Source organism: Lactuca saligna, chromosome 5, assembly GCF_052625555.1.
Source record: "Lactuca saligna cultivar CGN05327 chromosome 5, ASM5262555v1, whole genome shotgun sequence".
Taxonomy (NCBI): Eukaryota; Viridiplantae; Streptophyta; class Magnoliopsida; order Asterales; family Asteraceae; genus Lactuca; species Lactuca saligna.
The window spans coordinates 267,389,494-267,410,636 of NC_136421.1; the positions used below are offsets into that span (position 1 = coordinate 267,389,494).

Below are 21,143 nucleotides of genomic sequence, written 5' to 3' on the forward strand. Positions count from 1 at the left end.
CTGATGTACTAACTACCTTAAGCCAATTGTTAATTAAGGTATAATGTGATATAATTGTGACCATACTTGATCGAATTAGTAAAAAACGATGCTCGAAGACGTCGAAATGGTATGACATTCTTCTCCCGTAGACCTGCAGGTCCCACTGTAGCTAGCAGCAAGGTGTAGGACGGTCAGTCCCATATAGATCTATACACAAATTCACGCTCTCCCTCCAGGACACTCTGCATACAAATCGAGCCATGACAAGTGATGCCATGCGTAGAAATAGTGGTTCACATTTATGTTATAGTATACTTTTATATGTATTGTATGTACTAGATGTATTGTATGTTCTCTCTGTCTAGCATGTAGTATGTGTTGTTTCTCATATAGTATGTTCTGACTCATGTATGAACTGATTCTTTCTATGCTTCATTGTACCAGAAGTAATGAGTAGTATCTTCCTAAAATATACCTATTATAGTTTACTAATTTTTTACTTGAACAGTTACTGAAAAGACTCATTTGTCTACTAAGTTATGCTTGTACTTTAAAAACGGAGTTTTGTAAAACTATAAAGTAAAATAACTTTAAAAGAGTTTTTGAAATGTTTTGATCACTTATAAAAGACATAATAAATCTTTTGAAAGATGTTTATAGAAAACATTTACACAATTATAATTGTGTTCAACTTGTATTCCCCCCTTAAAGGCATTTAAAACAGTTAAATGATTCATTACGGGGTATGAACTCACCTGATGTGGGTGATTCAAGTGAATACGTGTGTAAGGATGAGAAGCTCCACGAATGAAGTCCCGAGACTTAAAGAGTCCTAAATGACATATAATGGCATATACTGAAATAAATATAGTGTTTCGAAGCAACCAAATGCAAGGAAACACCTCACGGGACTAGGAAACACTTTGACCAAGTGTTGGAATCACATGTGATTGGACTAAGGGGTGTTTAAGGCCAAGAAAAGGTGTTTACAGCCAGGTTGTAAACTCATGGCCGTAAACTCATGGAAATGTGCATAAGAGTGTGCTTGAATTCTAGGGAAACTTGAGGGATCATTGCTCTTCACAAGGAAGAGCAAAACCAATGTTTTGGAGGCTGTTGAGGTGTTTACGGCCAGCATGTAAACCCTATGGCCGTAAACTCTCCAAATGGTATCATTTTGGGTCTAAAAGGCAAGAAGTTTCAAATGTTCAAGTGTTCTAAGGGTTGGCAAGGGTCTAGAAGTGTTTAGGGCTCAAAATAACACAATTACAAGGGTTTACGGGCATGGTGTAAACTCATGGCCGTAAACTCTCTTTGATGTTGAGTTTTATGATGATTCAAGGCCATAATCCAGTGTTTAACATGCACTACTAGATGATAGATGGAATAATCACACTTTGGAGTGCCTTTGAGGAGTTTTCAGCCACCAAGAACAAGTGTGTGTTCTTGGTGTTCTTGGTGAAACTTGAAGATCTAGCAAATGGAATGATTTCATGGATGGAATCATGGAATAATACTAGATAATGAGATGTATCAACAAATCAAGGAAGAAAACTTACAAATTTTGATGATCTAGGATGAAAATCGGGATGATACTTGAGAGAGAAATGGAGTGTTCTTGAGGTGAAAGTGAGATAATGAATGAAAAGTGAAGGATATGAGTACTTATGGAGGAGTTTATGGCCCACCTTGAGTTTACGGACATAAACTCAAGTGTTGTGGTTGTGAAAGCTAAATGAAGAGGTTAAGGCTTGATTTGTTGAACAGTGTCTCTAGCAGGTACATTCTAACACTTATTCCTTAAGTGTACTAGGCTAAAACGCCTTAGAATGACCTTTAACCATGCTATAACTCATCACCAATGAGTCTGACACTTAGTTGAGTTGACTGACTGAGCTTTCAAAGAAAAAAAATTTTGGGTTGTCACAGTAGACATAACTATATCTACTGTAATCATCAGTAAAAGTCACATAGAATCGGTTAGCATCCCTTGGTGCGATTCTGATGGGCCCACACACATCGGTGTGTATGACATCCAACAAACCCTCACCCCTCTCTCAAGTACCAATGAAGGGTGATTTATTCATCTTTCCAAGAAAGCAAGATTCGCAAGTTTCATCCGACCTGAAGTCGAATGACTCTAAAACTCTAGCCTTCTGGAGATTGTCTATGCGCTTCTTGCTGACATGTCCAAGACGGCAATGCCACAAGCATGCTTTATCCAATTCATTGGAAGAATCAATATGAAACACATCATTTCCTAAGTTTTCTACAACATTTGCAGTTTCATATACACCATTACAAGGTAATGCTTTAAAATAATAAACTTTATTATAATAAGCATTTATTACACCAATTTCATTATTAAACGAAAATGTGAAACCTTGTTTGTACAAACCATGAAAGGAAATAATATTTCTCGCCATATCATATGAGTAGAAAAAATTATTCAAATCTATCCCTAACCCTCTACTAAGAAATAAAGAGTAAGGACAATATTGGTGATAGGTGAAACCTTCCTATTCCCCATGATCAAGTTTATCTTCTCGTGCTCCATATCCTTACTTCTTTTTAGGCCCTGCACATCAGAACAAATGTGAAATCCACAACCTATGTCAAGCACCCAAGAGTTAGTATGTGATGAGTTCTTAGGTAGAATAGTATAAATACTTACATGGGTGGATTTCACCTTCCTATCATTAACATCCTGCAAGTATTTGGGGTAGCTTCACTTCCCGTTCCCTTTGTCATGACATTAGAAACCCTCTGCTTCCTTAGGAGTAGAAACAACATTTTTACCTTTGATACGATTTTCATCGGTCCTCAAAAGCCCTTGAAGCTTGCTAAGTGTGACTTCCTCCTTGTTCATTTGATAAGTCATGTGGATCTGATCATAACATGGAGGTAAAGACTATAGAATGAAAGCAGACGATCCACAAACCTTTGCATTTTCTACAAGTGTCCTGTGATGGGTTCACCATCCTTCATTCTTGTTGTTATCATAGAAGATATTATTTCATACCTTTCTTGACCAGCACTCTGCTGGTATCTTTCCATCAGGTCCTGGTGCATCTCAAAGGGGAAGAAGTTCTCATAGGATTTTTGGAGTTCAGCCGACATTGTGGAAAGCATGATACAAGCTACCTTGGTGGAATCCTTCTCATGTTCCCTAAATTCAGCAATCTCCTCGGGAGTAGCAGAAGACTCATCAATTTCCTTTAGCTCCTTGTCGAGTACATATTCCTTGTCCTCGTAGAGAGTGACCATCCTGATGTTTCTAATCCAATCATTGAAGTCGGAACCATCGAACATGACTCTCCCACAAAGGTTCATCAGAGAGGAGGAGTCGATAGGGTTTGAGCCAGAAGCTGTGTTGGAAGACATATGAAAAGAAGAAAGATAAAGTTTAGATTAGATATACAATCCATAATATAACACCCAAATAAAATATTCAGGCTAGGACCCAAACATAATATTTTACAAATTGGAAAAGGGATGCAGTAATCCAACTTGCAAAATATTTGAAGGTAAGTCAATGACGATTTAACAATTTCCACCATGAAAAATGAAATAGATATTAGGTTTTAATTGGATTGAAACTCCCCGATCCTTTGAGATTCATTGAACAATTCAATGACATGTTTAAATCTCAATTATGCCCTTCAGGTTTGTTACTGGGATACCGAGGATCACAAACAAGATGTGAATAACCATGCAAATTAACTTCATACTCTTAATATTATCACCTAATCGATGTGTCGGTTAACCACACATGCTCCACCGATCTATGATAAACATTAAGCTACCCTTTTCCACCCTTACTAGTCCATGTTAGTGTGCCGGTTAACCACACACGCTCCACTAACGACTTGGTAAGGTGCAAAGTGCAATTTCATGGATTAGCATCAATTTTACATTTTCCTAAAGTAACCAAGATTGGGAATTTAATAAAAAAGTTTAGTTACTTTATTATTTTCATTATACTTTTAATGAGAATTATAGTCGTATCCTACTAGTTCGGCTAACAACCCTCCACCAGTCATGGAAGCGGTGGGTGAGAGTGGACACCCATTAAACTGTCATTTTATAGGTAGTAACGTTATACTCCCCTTACAGACCAGCTTCGTGAATGAGGTCTACTAACGGTAAGACTAACTTGATCTTATATATATATATATATATATATATATATATATATATATATATATATATATATATATATATATAAACTTATAATACTATCAAGTAAAAGGATTGAATTTTAAACTTTTAAAATTCTATGGTTTTGAATTAAAGTTTTCTAAAGTGACTTTACAAATTCCAAAACTTAAGGGCAAGTTTTGAAACTATTGAAAACCTTTCATTTCTATAACTTATAAGTTTAATGACTTTTATGGAAAAGACTCTTGGAATTCCATAACTTGAGGACAAGTTATGGAATTCATTAAAAGGCATTTAGATCAACAATTAAACTAACAAGCAAGTGTCAAATAATATGATGTACCAAAAACTGATAAGCATTGATAATTCTAATCAACAATTTTCAAGAATCATATAAACTAACATAAAACTTGAAACTTTGATAATTATCTTTGAAACTGGATTAGCATGATCATTACCACATCAAAAAAAAACGTTATAAGTTCAAAAACAGTTTAGGGTAATGATCATAGTCTAATTCTAGCTTTAAAAGTCGAAAATTTGCAATCTAAAGCACCAACTCGTCGAGTTCATGAACTGACTCAACGAGTTGGATGAATTTGTGTTTGGACTTAGCGAGTCCTCCAGTGGACTCGGCGAGTCCACCGTCCAGACAACCAAAAATTCGACTTTTCAACCTACAAACACAAGTTGCATCAAGTATAATTGAAAACAAGCCTAGGCTCTGATACCACTGATGGGTTATGAGCATTCTAACACTCTTAAGGTGTGCATGCAACCTTAGAAACGTTGGATCTATGTTTTCTTTATTATACATGCAAACTTTCATTTTTCCAAGGTTTCATCCTAACTAGCATATCATGAAGTGTATGTAACACAAAAATCTAGTAGAATGACATACCTTTTCTTATAGTTTGATTCCTTGAGCCTTTAAAAGCCTAACACCCCAAGTGTGATGCCTCAAATGCTTCACACAACACCACCAACAAATGGAAGAACTTGAGAAAAGGATCCTTGCACTTAAAATCGGCTAACCCTCTTTTCTTATCACTTAGGTGCCAATTTTGGTAGCGTTAGGGTCTCCTATATCATGTAGCAAACTATGGTTACACATGTAAACCCTAATGACCTTCCATATCCCTCATTCTCTATGGGTTAAAACCTCCATTGAGTATCCATGGGTCACCACATGGGGTTAGCCCAACATGAAGAACTATGGATCATTAGCCCACTTTATAAGAATGAATGATTTACCAAATCAACCCCTTATATTTAATTAGTCTCTTTTGATCACAAAATTAATTCCAAGCTAATTCTTGAACAATACTAATTAAATAATATGATTTCATATTAATATATTAGAACTTATAATATATTAATAAATCATAGATATCCTATTCTCAAAAGTCCATCCTTTAGATTGTTCTGGTGGCATGCAACCCAAATGGACCATGCTACTCTCGGGTCAAGTACATACCAATTATAGTTATGGGCTTAGACACTAAATCCAACAAGATAAGGGTTATTGCTTTGGTATTCAATTTGCATGTTCAATTAGTGAATAACTTAGATCCAAAACAATTAGGGTTGCATGATCACATAGAAATGTAGATATGCTCATAACCCAACAGCAATATTGTAAAACATTTGTTGGGTCAATGTTTTGGTTTATACTTTGCTTTTCTAGGAAATTGATTTGTTATGAAATATTATATAGATGTTTACGGCCCAATGGGTGTTTACGATCGTAAACCCATTTACGACCGTAAACCCATTTAAAGGCCCATGTTTTCCATGTATATATATAGGGGTGAGGGGTGTGAGGAAAAGAGTAATGAACACCAAGGAGATTAAGTGTGTGCATTTGAAGGTGTTCTAGAGAGAGAAACTAGAGAGTGTGTGTTAGTGTGTGTGAATCTTGTATCCGGATCTTCATTCATAATCATATCATACAAGATTCATATTAATCTTCTTCTCATTCTCTTCTATTTGATCTAACATCATCCATTTGATTGGGATTCCGCACCATCAAACGGATCTGATTGATACACAGGCAGATTAGGGACTTACAATTGGTATCAAAGCTTGGTTGTATCAATCATTTTTTTTCAGATCTGGAGCTTATTTTATCTTATATTTAAAAGAGAATAGTGTTTTTTGATAGATCTCGCAAAATTAAGGGGGGTTTCTTCTTCGTGTTTTTCGTAAAAACAAGTTTTTGATCGAGTTTTGGAGCAAAAAAGGGTGAAAAACGCTGTTTTTCACGAGATCTGCAAAGTGTTTACGGCTCTTGAAGGGCTTGCGGTCCGGAGTTTGCGGCTCGCGTTTACGGTCAGCAGCGTTTACGGTCTCGCTTCTCGCAACAGGTCCCCGCTTCGCATAGCATCGGCTCACATCGACCTCGTCCTCGCATCAGTGCCTTTATAAAAAAATAGAAGCGGATTTGGGGTTTGTCGGGGATCGAACCCGGAACCTCTAGTTCACTGTCAATGCGCCTTACCATCACAGTTATCCAAGATCTTGTGATTTCCCTTCGAAAATTTAAACTTAAACACTACCAGTCGCTCCCTAATTTCAAAGTTTGACACTTTTAACCCCCAAAATCAATTTTTTTTAAATATCTTTTTTAACCAAAAATTTTAATTTTTAATTTTTGAATTTAATTTTTGACTTTTTACTTAAAATTTTGACTTTGACTTTAAAGTTTGACCGTTGACTCTGAACTTCAACTTTCTCGTTTGACTTTTAAAATTTCAAATTTAGCTTTTCGGTTTGATTTTTAAGTTTGACTTTTGAGTTTGACTTTTTAAATTTAACTTTTAAGGTTGACTTTTGAGGTTTACAGTCAAAGGGAATTTTCTTTTAAGTTCTAGTTTTGCTTTTAGTAGTTTTTGAAGTTTACGAGGAAAAAAAACCATGAAAGAGAGTCGTCAGGATCAGTTAAGGCAAAATTTCAACATGTTCGATTATATCCCTGGAAAAACCCTGGAAGCTCAGATGCAATGATTTACCACACTCATTACTGAGATGAATATAGTTGGGATCTTCTTGACCAAATCTGAGATAAACAAAAAGTTGCTGAATGCACTTCCGAAATCGTGGGATATGGACGTGGCTGACATCAAGAAGACAAAAGATCTCAATCGTTTTAGTCTGGCTAATATAATTGAAGAACTTAACGCTTTGAATTGTAGAAAAACAATGAGTTCCACAAACCTTTCGGTCAATGAAGTGTCGTGTTTTCATTCATGTTAAGTGTCATGTCCTCAATCATGTGAAGATACGATTAAATTTCTTCGGGAACAAATTGATTTATTAAAAAGGGAAGTTGAGGACCTGAGATATAAAGGATATCAACTCAGGAAAGGACAGAAACCCCTGAAGGCTGAATTAGAAGCAAAAACCAAGGACTTTAGGAAGCTTCAGGAAGAGTATAGCAGCAAGTGTGAAAATTATGATTATATTAAGAGACAACTTGCTGCTATAACTGAAGAACTTGACGCTTTAAAAATTAAGTGTGGAAAAACAGACGTTAGTTTCAAAAATTATACTGCGTCAAGTCAGACAGTCGAGTCCTTATATGAAACCCAATTAAAATTCAAAGAAAATCAAAACAAGGGTCTAGGGTATGATAGTGTACCTCCTCCTTATAATCATAACTACACATCCATCCCTTTAACACAGGACGAAATTAACAGGGAGGCACATCTTCGATATGGCAAATGAGCTGGATTTGTGTCAGGAGGAGTTATTAATATTGAAGATACTAATGTTGCTACTTCATGTGCAGGTAAAGTAGCACAAGATGAGAACAAGGAGAAAACCATTGAACAAACAAACATCTCCTTGAACTCTGAATATGTTGCTTCGAACTCAACTGCTTCTGATCAACCTGTCGTTGAGAAATATAGGCCACCAATTCCAACGCAACAGAGTTATTGTGGCAAGTGTGCATGTGGGAACAACAAGGGACAAGGCAAGGATACACCACCAGGGGCAGGAAGAGATAACTTCACAATGAAGAAAAAGACATGTTTTCACTGTGGAACACCTGGACACATTGCCAGAAATTGTCCTAATCGTGCATACGTTCCCTACTATGCACAAGGATGGCAAAACAAACCAAGTGGGAGATACTTCAAAAGAAACCCTTCCAGGTCACATTCAGACAATGGTGACTGGAACGTGCAGAAGGCCAAGAATGTAACTCCCAAGGCCAAGAATCAAACTAAAAAGGACAAGAATCAGAATCCCAAGGGCAATAAGGGAATGTCGGCCAAGAAGTTCAATCCAAGAGATGCTCCCGTGAAGCCAAAATCAAAGTCATCTCAACGGCCGACATCAAGTTCCAAAGCAACTACTGAGCCACCCATTAGATCGAAAAAGGAATGGGTTAAACCCAACTACAAATGGGTTCTAAAGGCTCACTCTCCTAAATCAACTAATGACTCTAATATTTCTTCATCTTCTGTTTGTGATAAACAGGATATGTCTTGGGAGAAAGTACCGTGCAAGGATGACAAAGGTCGACCCAGTTTCAAAATGGATTGGGTTCCAAAGACCAACTGATCCTGCTCTGTGTCGGAGCAGCTATGGAGGCATATCATCAGACTTCGGTTTGTTAGTAGTGGCTGTTCCAGGCACATGATAGGAGGCATCTCTCAACTGTACAACAATCAGAACATTGTTTGGGAGAATGTGTCCTTTGCGGGAAGGGAAGAAAGGAAGAGATCACAAACGGGGTTTGTGCTTAATGACATAAAGAATTTTCGGATCTGTTCTGAGATTACGCGTTCTGTTCTCAGACCTTCTGGATGCAAATTTAATCGGTGACTTACGGTTTGCGTTTTCTTCTCTATACTCCTGAGTTTTTCTTAAGCTGATTCGCTTCAAAGACTAATTTTTGTTTTAGGATAGTTTAAATTTGTGCATTAATTTTCGTTTCTCTCCTATGCACAAATTTAGGTGGAGAAATAAAAACAAAACAAAAATTTCAAAATTTCAAAAAAATCCAAAAACATTAGAAAATCAAAAAATCAAAAAAAATATGTTGGTTATGAAATGTGATTGAGGGAGATGTTTTGGGAAGTGATATGATAATGTGATAATAGGCAACCTAAGTCTGTGTAACGTACCCGAAGTTGAAGGGTTTATGCTCTGTTTTGATGCGTCGGTAGGCATGAAATTTTTTTAAAATGGACTTGACTAGGCAGAGTTGAACTTAGGAAATTTATAGACTTGAAAAATCTTGACCTAGTTAGATCCGTTCAGCCTGACAATACGACGCTCGGATAGGTTGAGCAGGGAGATATATATATATATATATATATATATATATATATATATATATATATATATATATATATATATATATATATATGGGAATCTACTCGTCACATTAATTGAACCCGTACTTGGAACCGTGGTTTAACTTTTCCTCGATGTGCGGATTTTGTCCGTAATTCCGGTTGGATGGGGCGACTGGTAAATTCCGATAAATTAGGTCTGTAGAAAATTATTTTCTTTCTTTCTATATGTTAGTCATATGTTGTCTCCTTTGCGTGACTTCAAATCCGACCTGGTACACAACATATGCAACTCTATTTCTCTGCAAGTTATATATGTGAAATACTTCTTATCTGTTAGTCATATGCTGTCTCCTTTGCGTGACTAACAATCTGACCTGGTACACAGCATATGCAACCATCTACTTCTCAACCCCTCTGAAGTAATAAGTAATAAAATTCTGAATCTATCCTCTCTCTGAATGGTTGTCTGCTCACCCGATGTAAGGAGTACTCTGGAAGTTCTTGATGGTTGAGGCATATCAGGAAGCAGGAAACACATTCCAGTACACTTAAAATTGAACAATACAGATTATCTATAGATCTCGCTGCTCAATTTAGGTGGACAACAATATCCTTAGTCGTCGTCAGATGAATGGTCCTTAAGATATAGTATCTAAGGAATTGGGATCAGATATATTATCTAGGAACTTAAGTTCACCTGTCTTGTAACAAATAGTATGTCCTAAATTTGTCACAATTTTTCGTGTTTAAGTGGACCACAATACCGGTGATCGACCAGACAAAGATGTGAAGATAGAAGGTACCGACAAGTAGATAAAGGTTGTCTAAAAACTTTGATCCCAAATCACTCTTAAAGTTGGATACCATTTTTATTTTTGTTAAATTTGTCATAGTTTCTTCTAATTTAAATATTAGGGGAGAATTAAAATTTCAAAAATCAAAGAAAAATCAGAAAAATTAAAATCCAAAAATAGTGTTATTTTTGTTTTATTTCTTGTTCAGAAAAATCAAAAAAAAATCCAAAAAAAAAATATTTTTCTTTATGTTTTAATTTGTGTGCTAAGTTTTCTTTTAGTTTTGTTTTGTCTTGAAAAGTGATTTCAGGTATAGATAAGACTCATGGAGTTTGTGTTGAAGATTTCTGAGCCAAACCCTCGTCAGTGAGCATCGAAGAATTCGCATTCGAAGGAGCAAGAAATGAAGATTATTCTTTCAACATTCAATCCTTCAACCCCAAAAGCAAGGTAAAGCTGCAATTGAAGATTATGTGACGGATTTCATTGAAGCCTCCTCAATCAGTCTGTTGCTTCTTTGTACCTGCTGAAGTGATCCAGAAGATTTGTTCTCTTTGATGTTCTCTCTGAAGATTCTCAAGCTGAAAGCGCCATCTTTCAAGAATCAGTACAAGAAGCCTCCTCACCCAATGTGCATTCAATGTCAAATTCTTGAAGAATTACCCAACTGCTCAATATGAAGAATTTGAAGATTAATGTTGAAGCCAGGCTTCCAATGAAGATTAACAAGAAAAGCCAGCTACTTTTTAGGAGGAGCTTGTTGGGTCATTTGAGAAAAGAAAAGAAAGCTATAAACCAAGGGGGAGATTGTTGGGTCAATGTTTTGGTTTATACTTTGCTTTTCTAGGAAATTGATTTGTTATGTAATATTATATAGATGTTTACGGCCCAATGGGTGTTTACGGCCATAAACCCATTTACGACCGTAAACCCATTTAAAGGCCCATGTTTTCCGTGTATATATATATATATATATATATATATATATATATATATATATATATATATATATATATATATATATATAGGGGTGAGGGGTGTGAGGAAAAGGATGATGAACACCGAAGGAGCTTAAGTGTGTGCATTTGAAGGTGTTCTAGAGAGAGAAACTAAAGAGTGTGTGTTAGTGTGTGTGAATCTTGTATCCGGATCTTCATTCATAATAATATCATACAAGATTCATCATATTCTTCTTCTCCTTCTCTTCTATTTGATCTGACATCATCCGTTTGATTGGGATTCCGCACCATCAAACGGATCTGATTGATACACAGGCAGATTAGGGACTTACAACATTTGATACAAGAAACAAAAATAATTGTTACAAAGCCAAGATATAGGAAATGGTTGTAGATATATAAAATAAATAAACCAAAGGAAAACTCATTCTAAGCTTCTGATGAACCCCTGAACTCATGACATAATTTTTATCTCCATCTATGTGTTTCTACAATCATTCACAGAGGTTCTTATCATGTTTCCTACAAAATCATAAGAACATGCTAATGTGTTGGTGTTTGATGCACTTCACATCCTCATCATTTCATAATAGTTCAATGGTTACAGTACATTGATCTTCCGTGTAATGAAAAAAAAAGTTTGTAATTATGAAAATGATTTGTTTAAAATGGTAAAGAAAGTATAATGTTTAAAAAAAATAAATAATTGAAGCAACTAAATTGATAAAACAATAAATGTGTATGTGCTTATGTTTATTCTACACTTCTGCAAATTCAAAGTTAAAACCATGGGCTTTTTGTATACCATATCTTTATAGTACCTTTCTAGAAATCCAAATTTAAAACCATGGGCTTTTAATATACTATATCTTTATAGTACTCATCTAAATCCAAAGTTAAAACCAATGTTCCTCTTTTCGACAGTAGTATGTAACCTAATTTTACAAAACAAAAAAAAAAGTACTTTTAATTTCGTTTTTTCTTTTTAAACAGTGTTACCCTCGCGTAGAAGTGCATGTGATTGTGTGAATTTTGGGGCATCATCCTTTTAACGTCTCCAATAATCTTGTTAGGGATAATGACTTAGGAGGGTAATTAGGTTTTTAGTTTGTCTGTATTAGGTCACTAAGGTTTTTTTTGTGCGTATTAGACCAATATGGTTGTTATTACTGTTTAGAAATAGTCCTTTTTACCGGTTTCTTCTTGTTTAACCATTAAAAATGACTACTTCTAAACGGTAATAACAACAATATTGGTCTAATACGCACAAAAAAAACCTTAGTGACCTAATACGGACAAACTGGAAACCTAATTACCCTCCTAAGTCATTAACCCTAACTTTAAAGACATTGAGAATGTATGACCATCAACAATAAATTAGTTCATTTAGAAGTCGTGTCATCCCATATTGACCAGAAGAAGAACCTGCTACTCCTCTATATGGCAAAGCTCTTCATCTATAGTCGTCCCTTCGGGGATATCCGATAAAATTGGAACGATACAGAGAAGATTAGCATGGCCCCTGCGCAAGGATGACATGCAAATTGATCTTCTTGTTGATTTCTTCAACCATTTGTGGCAAGTAAGGGTGATCTTCCTTTCTATAAAGTCTCCTTTAAGTTTTTCACTTTTCCTATCATTAAGTTTCATGCTTTGTAAACTTTCGTTTGTGTGTTGTATATAGTCTATATGTGTTTGTTTATGTGCTGATTTTTTATTCATTTTGCAACTTTAGTTTCTTAGTTCATGTTGTGGTTTTGCTATTTATAAAATAATTGATAATATGCATCCTTTGCAAGTCTATGTTGGTTTTACATTTCCATTCGTTATCAAATGTAGACATTGATGGAAGGTATCAAAGTGAGATTGTTTTTGTACACGTGGATGTGTTCATGTAAACATTTAAATGAAAATAAAGAAGTTACTGATAAAATGTTGCATATTTATGTAATAAAGATCATCAATCACGAGTTTTTGGACTTGGAAATTCTGGAAGGGTTGTGACAAGTTTAAATGAAAGCAACCATTTTTAGTCAAACAAATCAGTCACATTGATCAGTAAGCATGTTTTCTAAATAATTAGGGTTAATGACTTAGGAGGGTAATTAGGTTTCCAGTTTGTCCGTATTAGGTCACTAAGGTTTTTTTTATGTGTATAATGTATTAAACCAATATGGTTATTATTACCGTTTAGAAATAGTCATTTTTACCGGTTTCTTCCTGTTTAACCGATAAAAACAATTATTTCTAAACGGTAATAACAACCATATTGGTCTAATATGCAAAAAAAAAAAAAAAAAAAAAAAAAAAAAAAAAAAAAAAAAAAAAAACTTTAGTGACCTAATACGAACAAACTAGAAAACTAATTACCCTCCTAAGTCATTATCCCAATCTTGTTAATATCTAACTCTACTCACCCTACTACAACCAGCCAAATATGTACATTTTCACTAGGATATTGATGAACTAGTTATACCTGTGTGGAAAGACTTCAATGATGAGTCTCATCAGAAAGCTCCTTCTCTGTAGTACCTGTAAAAAACAATGACTTTATAACATAAAACCCTCCTTCCATATATGAATTAAAATATTTATTAATGACTTTTACCGGTTAAGTAGATTTGGTAGATGATATGGGCATTTGAAGAGACATGTACGTATATTTGTCAGATGTGCATATCTCACATAAGGTTGAGTGTCGATGAACCAATAAAATAGACAATATATGGGAATAGAGTAATAAAAGGAGGGCTTTAAGTGAACCTACTTTCACACCACTTAAGCAAAGTAGTATCCTCCCAAGCTTCACATGGTTATTGCTTTCTTCATGTGTGGAGACTTATAAAATCAATTCAAGAAAATCCAAATTCGTGTGTGTAGAGCTTCAAAATCGTGTCTAAGTACCTTCAAAATTGAACCCAAAATCATGAAAACTGTCAATTAGTGGCCGTAATCGGTATGTGTGTGCAGAACATCAAAATCTTTTGTTTGCGATGACCTCAAAAAGTGTTGATTTATGGAATCATCGGCGGAAACGGACCTCAGAATCCAAAATCGGGGTTGTGGATTTCATCGGAGTAGAATTTAGATGAAGTATATGAACAAAAAAATGAATGACCTTAGTCGATTTAGAAGACGGTGGGAAGTAATTGGAAGCCATTGGATTGAAGCATAAAAGTGGTCGTTGCAAATCTATCCGACTCCAAGCCACTAGGTATTTGAGCCGGATCCAAACTTAATACTATAGATAAGCCGATACATTTTTTAATTTGTATAATAATTAACACAGGAAGCTTAGATATGATTCAATAAAATAAATAGGGATTTGAATTACACTTCTTATCCATTAGCGATTACAAAAAGATTATGTAATATTTGAGCATGTTGGACGTGCATATTTTGGAAGCTTCATGTCTTTAGGGGTGTTTGGATTGGAAAAAAAGAGATGCTTATTGCTTATTTTCACAATAAGTTAATTTGAATGTTTGGATAAAATCCAGTTTATTAAGCTAAACAGACTAATTTTAATAAGTATCTCTCCTCATGCTTATTGCTTATTGCTTATTCCCACCACAAATAAACAATAAGCAATAAACTAATAAGTTAATCCATACACCCCATTAGTTTCTAAGAAAACACATGGAAAAAAAACTTGGGAAAATGACACAAATGCTCCACGAACTTTCTAAGGTTTACCAGTTGAGTAACTAAAGTTTTTGACGGGCTTTATGAGTCCTTAAACTAGAATATGACCTGCTATTTTGGTCCCTGACAATCTGTAATAGGCAATTCAGTGACATTTTAGACAAAAAAAAACTCACATTATACTCCTATAAAGCCAAAAAAATAAGTCCGGGGATCATTATGAATTGAGTGTGAATTGGCTTTAGAAGAAAATAAGAGTTTTTTTTATACGAATTTATCCCTGAACTTATTTTTTGGTTTTATAATGGCATAATATGCGTTTTTTTGGTTTAAAAGGTCACTGAACTGGCTATTACAGTTTGACAAAAAGTACTTCAAAAAAATGTTAACGAAAGGTGCTTTTGTAATTTTTCAAATTGGCTTAATTACTCTTTTTTAAAATCAATGTGTTTTATATAAATCTTTTTATGTAATTTTATATATTTTAAAAATGTGCAACTATTTTTGTTGAACTCTTATATATAATTAAAGTTTATAGGTGCGAACTATAAGAAATAGGTTTGGTTCAAAAACAAATCTTTGGACGTGTTCGGCACGCATCTTTTCGAAGCTTCCGACTTCTAAGTTTTAAGAAAAAACTAGTAAAAAATAGAAAGTCTCGTTCGGCAACGATATCGTTTAGCTTTTAGTTTAAACAAAACGTTCCAAAATCAAAAAGTACATGAAATAGTTTTCAACAAAATGCTCAAAAATCAAAAACTATCTACTACTCGCTACCAGCTACCAACTAGTTTTGACCAACACGCACTTAGTTTACTTTAACGGTTAACATGTAAAAAAAAAGGTGCATAAACAATGAGTAGGTTAAACATAAGCCCATATTATGTCTGGTTAACAATACTGAATTTGTTAGAAAATACACATAAATAGGGAAAAAGATACATGTATTAGTCAAAAACATATATACTTGAACCATAAAGTTCACTAATTTGGTAAGCATGAAAGAATAATGGCATACCATTAGTTTTTATTTTTCATATTTCATTTTAAAATTTTAATACATATTCTTTATATGTTTTAAAAATAACAATGGTTTATTATAAAAGGAAGAGTTATTCAATAAAAGTCTTAAATAATCATATTGGAAGTCATTTATCATAAAATAATCATTTACTCCTTAACAAAATATTATTGTTCGTGACTTTGTAATATTATTTTATGTATATATTAATTATATTTTGTTTTGCTTCTCTCGTCCACTAATCATATATCTTTGTTGGTTATTTGGTTAATAATTATTAAAAGATAATTAATCCTCTAATATATATATATATATATATATATATATATATATATATATATATATATATATATATATATATATATATATATATATATATATCTTCTTCCTTTTTTTTGCTAATAATTATTAAAAAAATATATCCACTAATATATATATATATATATATATATATATATATATATATATATATATATATATATATATATATATATATATATATATATATATATATATATATATATATATATATATATATCACGTCTTTTCACCAGTTTTAGTTAATTATTACAAATTTTATATAATAACTATTTGTGATCCACTCTTAACTTTTTTATGATTCCAAATTAATGTTCAACAACTTAACAATTAATGGGTACATCTTACACATACCCTACTATCATTTCACAAAATCGGTAGTGGGCACGGGAGTATGCACTTAAATCGTGGACTCCACAAGTGATGTTGCTATTGCCATATTTAATTATCTATTTAATAGCCTCTTCGATATAAACATTACTTACCGATATAATTGTTTTTTCGGTATTGTATCGATAAATCTTTTTTTAGAATTGTATGTGGTATATTAATCCAAAAGCTATCTAATAATTTAATAAATTATCTGATAAAAAATAATATTTAATAAAAACTAATTGATAAATTACCTGAAAAATTTAAAATAACATAAAAGGACATAGAGAAAATCTATACTCCATTCGTGCTAATAGTCCATATTTTCTTTTTGATCTCTTCTAAAATAATAGCCGACTTTTAAAAATCATTTTTTTTCTTACAAAATGTTACTATTATCATTTCATTTAATAAAGTTAGTGATAATTAATGTTTCGTTAAATTCTGTGTTTTTTTGTCTGTATATATGATTTTGGGACGGACTAATTATTTTGGGACTGAAAAAGTATGTTTTTGTTTATTCATATTTCCCATTATATCATATTTATTCTATAAGATTTTAAAAATTGTATCAGATCGTGATAGTCGTTTCACGTCACGATTTTGGAAAAGTCTATAAGAGGAAATGGGTACCAAGTTGTGTTTAAGTACAACTTACCATCCACAAACTGATGGTCAGAGTGAAAGAACAATACAAACACTTGAAGGTATGCTGAGAGCATGTACCCTGGAATTCCAAGGTAACTGGGATGAACATTTACCTTTAGTAGAATTTTCCTACAACAATAGTTTCCACTCGAGCATAAAGATGGGACCTTATCACGCTTTGTATGGACAGAAGTGTCGTACACCGTCTTGTTGGCTTGAAGCTGGAGAAAAGCAGTTTATGGGACCTGAGATAGTCCATCAAACTGCTGAAAAGTTGAAAATGATTAGGGAAAGGATGTTAGCAGCTCAGGATCGTCAAAAGAGCTATGCTGACAAGAAAACAAAACCGATAACATTGGAAGTTGGTGATTCGGTTTTGCTTAAAGTCTCGTCGTGGAAGGGACTTATAAGATTTGGTAAAAGGGGAAAGTTGAGTCCAAGGTTTATTGGACCATTCAAAGTTCTTTAGAGGATTGGGAATCAAGCTTACAAGCTAGAACTACCAGAAGAACTAGAAGGTATTCATAACACTTTCCATGTGTGTTATTTAAGGAAGTTCACAGGAGATATTCCCGACATAATTCCAATATCTGAGTTAAGATTGGATGAAAGCAAGAGGTTAATCGAAGAAGTTGTGACGTAAGACTAAAAAGTTGTGACGCAATATGGTCGATTTAGTGCTTGTGCAATGGAAACATATGAATGGGACAAATCTCACCTGGGAAACGGAGAGTGACATGATGAGTCGCTACCCGTATTTGTTTGCCGATGTGTGATTCCGAGGACGGAATCATCCTAAGGGGGAGAGAATTGTAACGCCCGTGTTTCTAGGATAAAAGCATTAATAAAGTTGTAATAGTCTAGGTCAACCTTTGTAACTCATTTTGAAGTAGTAAAGAGGAATTATGTGAATATTATGTGAATTATATGCTTATTTGCTTAATTATTATGATTTAATTAATTAATAATATAAATAATCATTTAAAACAAAATATTATAAAAAGCCGACATCTTTTAAAAAAGTTGTAGTGGCCGAAACAAGGATTCCGGAGATATAAAGAACGTCGAAATCCGAGTTATAACGAAGAAGTTATGACCTGTTGAAGTTTCGCGACAAAACCAGCACGATACCGGGAAGTGTAAAAAGTGAATATTACAATAAAGTGCTTTTTAGCCTTAACAATCTAAACTAAAGTCGTAGTATTCATTAAACCGAGAAGTTCGATAAAAAGAACGCCCAAATCTGACTTCGTATGAGGAAGTTATGATTTTTCTAAGTTTTAGCTTAGCAGTAGACAGCTAAAGACTCGAATTTAAAATCGAGTGAAATTTAGCAGACACAACCTAAACGAGAATCGAAGGTCTCATCAATAGTAGTACAACGGTAAAAGACTGACGAAAACGGACGTCGGATGAAGAAGTTATGAATTTTTAACGAATTTTCCTGTCCCAGTCTGTTAAAAATAATAATATTAAAATTAAAATCAAAATTAGCCAACGAAGTCTAAACAAAAGTTGTAGAGCATGATTTTAGCTACGTGTGCATATAAAGAACGTCAAAAACGGAGCTCGTATGCGAAAGTTATGGATTTTAGAAGTTCGGGGCTCAAAATTCAGAAATTTTCGCATGAACAGTAGTCGGACACGTCATCGACGCCGAAGCTGCTGCGTTGCCGAGTCGTGACCGAATCCGAGACCGATGCGTGCCAGCCTATGATAGGCCGAAGTCGAGGTCCAGCCGGAATCAAGCGCGTGTCACCTCCGTGGAAGAATCCGAAGCAGCCACATCTCGCCTTCGCATCCTCCGACGCGCCCTTCGCATCAGAGCCTCGCTGGCCTTCGCTGCATCTGACGCGTGTTGCTTCCGGATTCGACCAGCCTCGCGACCTATCCTCTTCTGACGCGCCTCGCCTCCGTGCCTCCTCCCCTCGCAGCCACGCCTCCCTTCGTCACCGAACTTCGCAAGCAGCTGCGTGGAAGCCTCTCAACCACAGAGACCTTGGCCTCGCACCCTATAAATAGGGGGGCTGCGAGATCTCCCGACTACTTTTGAAAACTTGTCTTTTTACACCCCTAAACTTATATTTTGACTATTTTAACTTCCCCCGAAGCCCCGGTATTATTTCTAAAGCCCGGAATACGTCCCGAAGTGCCCGAAAACCCGGAAAATTTTATCTTTTCGGTTTTGTAGCTCCAACTCTCGCAGAGCCCGGTTCCTCAATAAAACTCACGGTTTTATCAGAAACGATCATTTTAAGGAACAAATTGCTGCCCGATTATCATCAAATCAAGTGAGTGTATAGTCACTTTCATCTTACACATAGATATCAAGTATTTTCTATAAAATACGTGTTATGTGTAATTATATTGACTGTTTATTTGAGATGATTGTTGAATACAGTGTTTTATACAAGTTATAAAATGTATATGTATTTTATCTACAAATATGTTGGGTAGAACATGGGTAGACAAAATAGTTGATGTGTGTTAAAATGATGAGAGGCCTCGATGTTGTTGTTGTTCCAGTCATCTAGCGGAGTATGGATGACGACCACAGACTCTTCTAGACAGTCCAGTGGAACGTTAGCAAGCTCACAACCTGTAGGTGTTGTGAACGAAGTGTTCACCGGTGTACTCCATCCCGCTCATGGTTGCCTTTAGGACATTTATTGTTGAGGAACCCCCTTAGCAGTAGTGTCCATCCCGATGATAAAATCCTTAGACTAGGTCCCTTGTATAGGTGTTTAGGGACGTAAAGTGAGGACAACGGGAATGGGTAATCAGGGTTATTGTTGATTGATGAAATTAATAAATTTATTGTTGATCGATGAAATTAGTAAATTTATTATTATTTGTGGGTTGAAAACCCTATATGCTCACCAGGCTCCCAAGCCTGACCCACTCATTTTTCTGTTTTACAGGTAGTGGACTTAGAGCATAATTATGATGATGATGAGGGACTTTTGGATTATAGGCCATTAGTTGTAAATAACTGTTGTAAGGCTTATAATGTATTTTTTATACTTATGTACTGTATCGAACATGACATCCCAAGTCTTTTAATGAAATACATTTATAAGGAAATGCTTTTGATAAATCTTTATCATATTATTGTTTTGGGACAAATTCCGCAATTATTTTATTAAAAGATTACTCTGATTTTGAAATAAAGTATAAACAAAACCGGTCTTTTCTGGCCGTGAAATTGGGGATGTCACTGTTGGTATCAGAGCATTAGTTTAAGCGAACTAGGAATTTGTAGGATTTCTAGACTTAAACTTAGATTGCTAATCGATGATTGTGAGGTGTGAGCACTAGTATATTTTAGGAAAGATGCCTAAAATGTTTTTATGTGCTAAATGTTATGTGTTTGCTATACATGATATTATTGTTCGGATCTATGGTCTGTTGCCGACCGGATCTGGAAAACCATATGTGTGTAGGATTCTAAGCGTATGATTACGATATTAGAACTAGCATGTAAACATTTCAGAGTCTATAGTGAATAATGATCTAAATTCACCTTATTCGGTGTATAGATCAAGATGGCAAAGACCCGTAGCAGAAACGTAAACGCAAATGGGGATAGGAACCAACCCCCAGTAGTTCAGCAAATACCTATTGTTGAAGAAGTTGCACCTGAGCCAGTCACCATGGCTGGAGTTCAAGCCGTAATTCAGGCTATGCTAGCTAAACAAAGGGAAGAAATGAGACGAATTCTCCACGAGAATAGGGACGAATCTACCATACATGTTGAACCGATGGAGCCAATTCCCGAGCAATCCGAGGAATGGAAATTCAGCCGCCAAGTGAGTCAAATAGGGACTCAAGATGAGAAAAGGGATGGCCCAGAAGGGAGAAACCAAAAGGATGGGCGGATGTAGAAAAATTTCTTGGGTGCGAAACCACCAAGTCTCTCAGGAAGCCCAAAGCC

At 34.8% G+C, this 21,143-nt stretch overlaps 1 long non-coding RNA gene and 1 other non-coding gene across 5 annotated transcripts; one reads left to right on the forward strand and one right to left on the reverse strand.

The window, feature by feature from the left end:
* Positions 1-2,328: 2,328 nt before the first annotated feature.
* LOC145047738 (uncharacterized) lies at positions 2,329-14,526 on the reverse strand. Of its 4 annotated transcripts, none has more exons than XR_013682383.1 (5): positions 14,246-14,526; positions 13,814-14,109; positions 13,682-13,737; positions 2,657-3,350; positions 2,329-2,560 (listed from the first exon to the last, which is right to left on the reverse strand). It is a non-coding gene; the product is annotated as an uncharacterized LOC145047738 (long non-coding RNA). The 4 variants fall into 4 exon arrangements; XR_013682384.1 differs by having other exon boundaries at positions 13,814-14,101; positions 14,204-14,526; XR_013682382.1 differs by having other exon boundaries at positions 14,204-14,526.
* Positions 12,671-12,771, forward strand: LOC144998954 (U6 spliceosomal RNA). The gene has a single exon (XR_013660487.1). It is a non-coding gene; the product is annotated as a U6 spliceosomal RNA (small nuclear RNA).
* Positions 14,527-21,143: the final 6,617 nt, after the last annotated feature.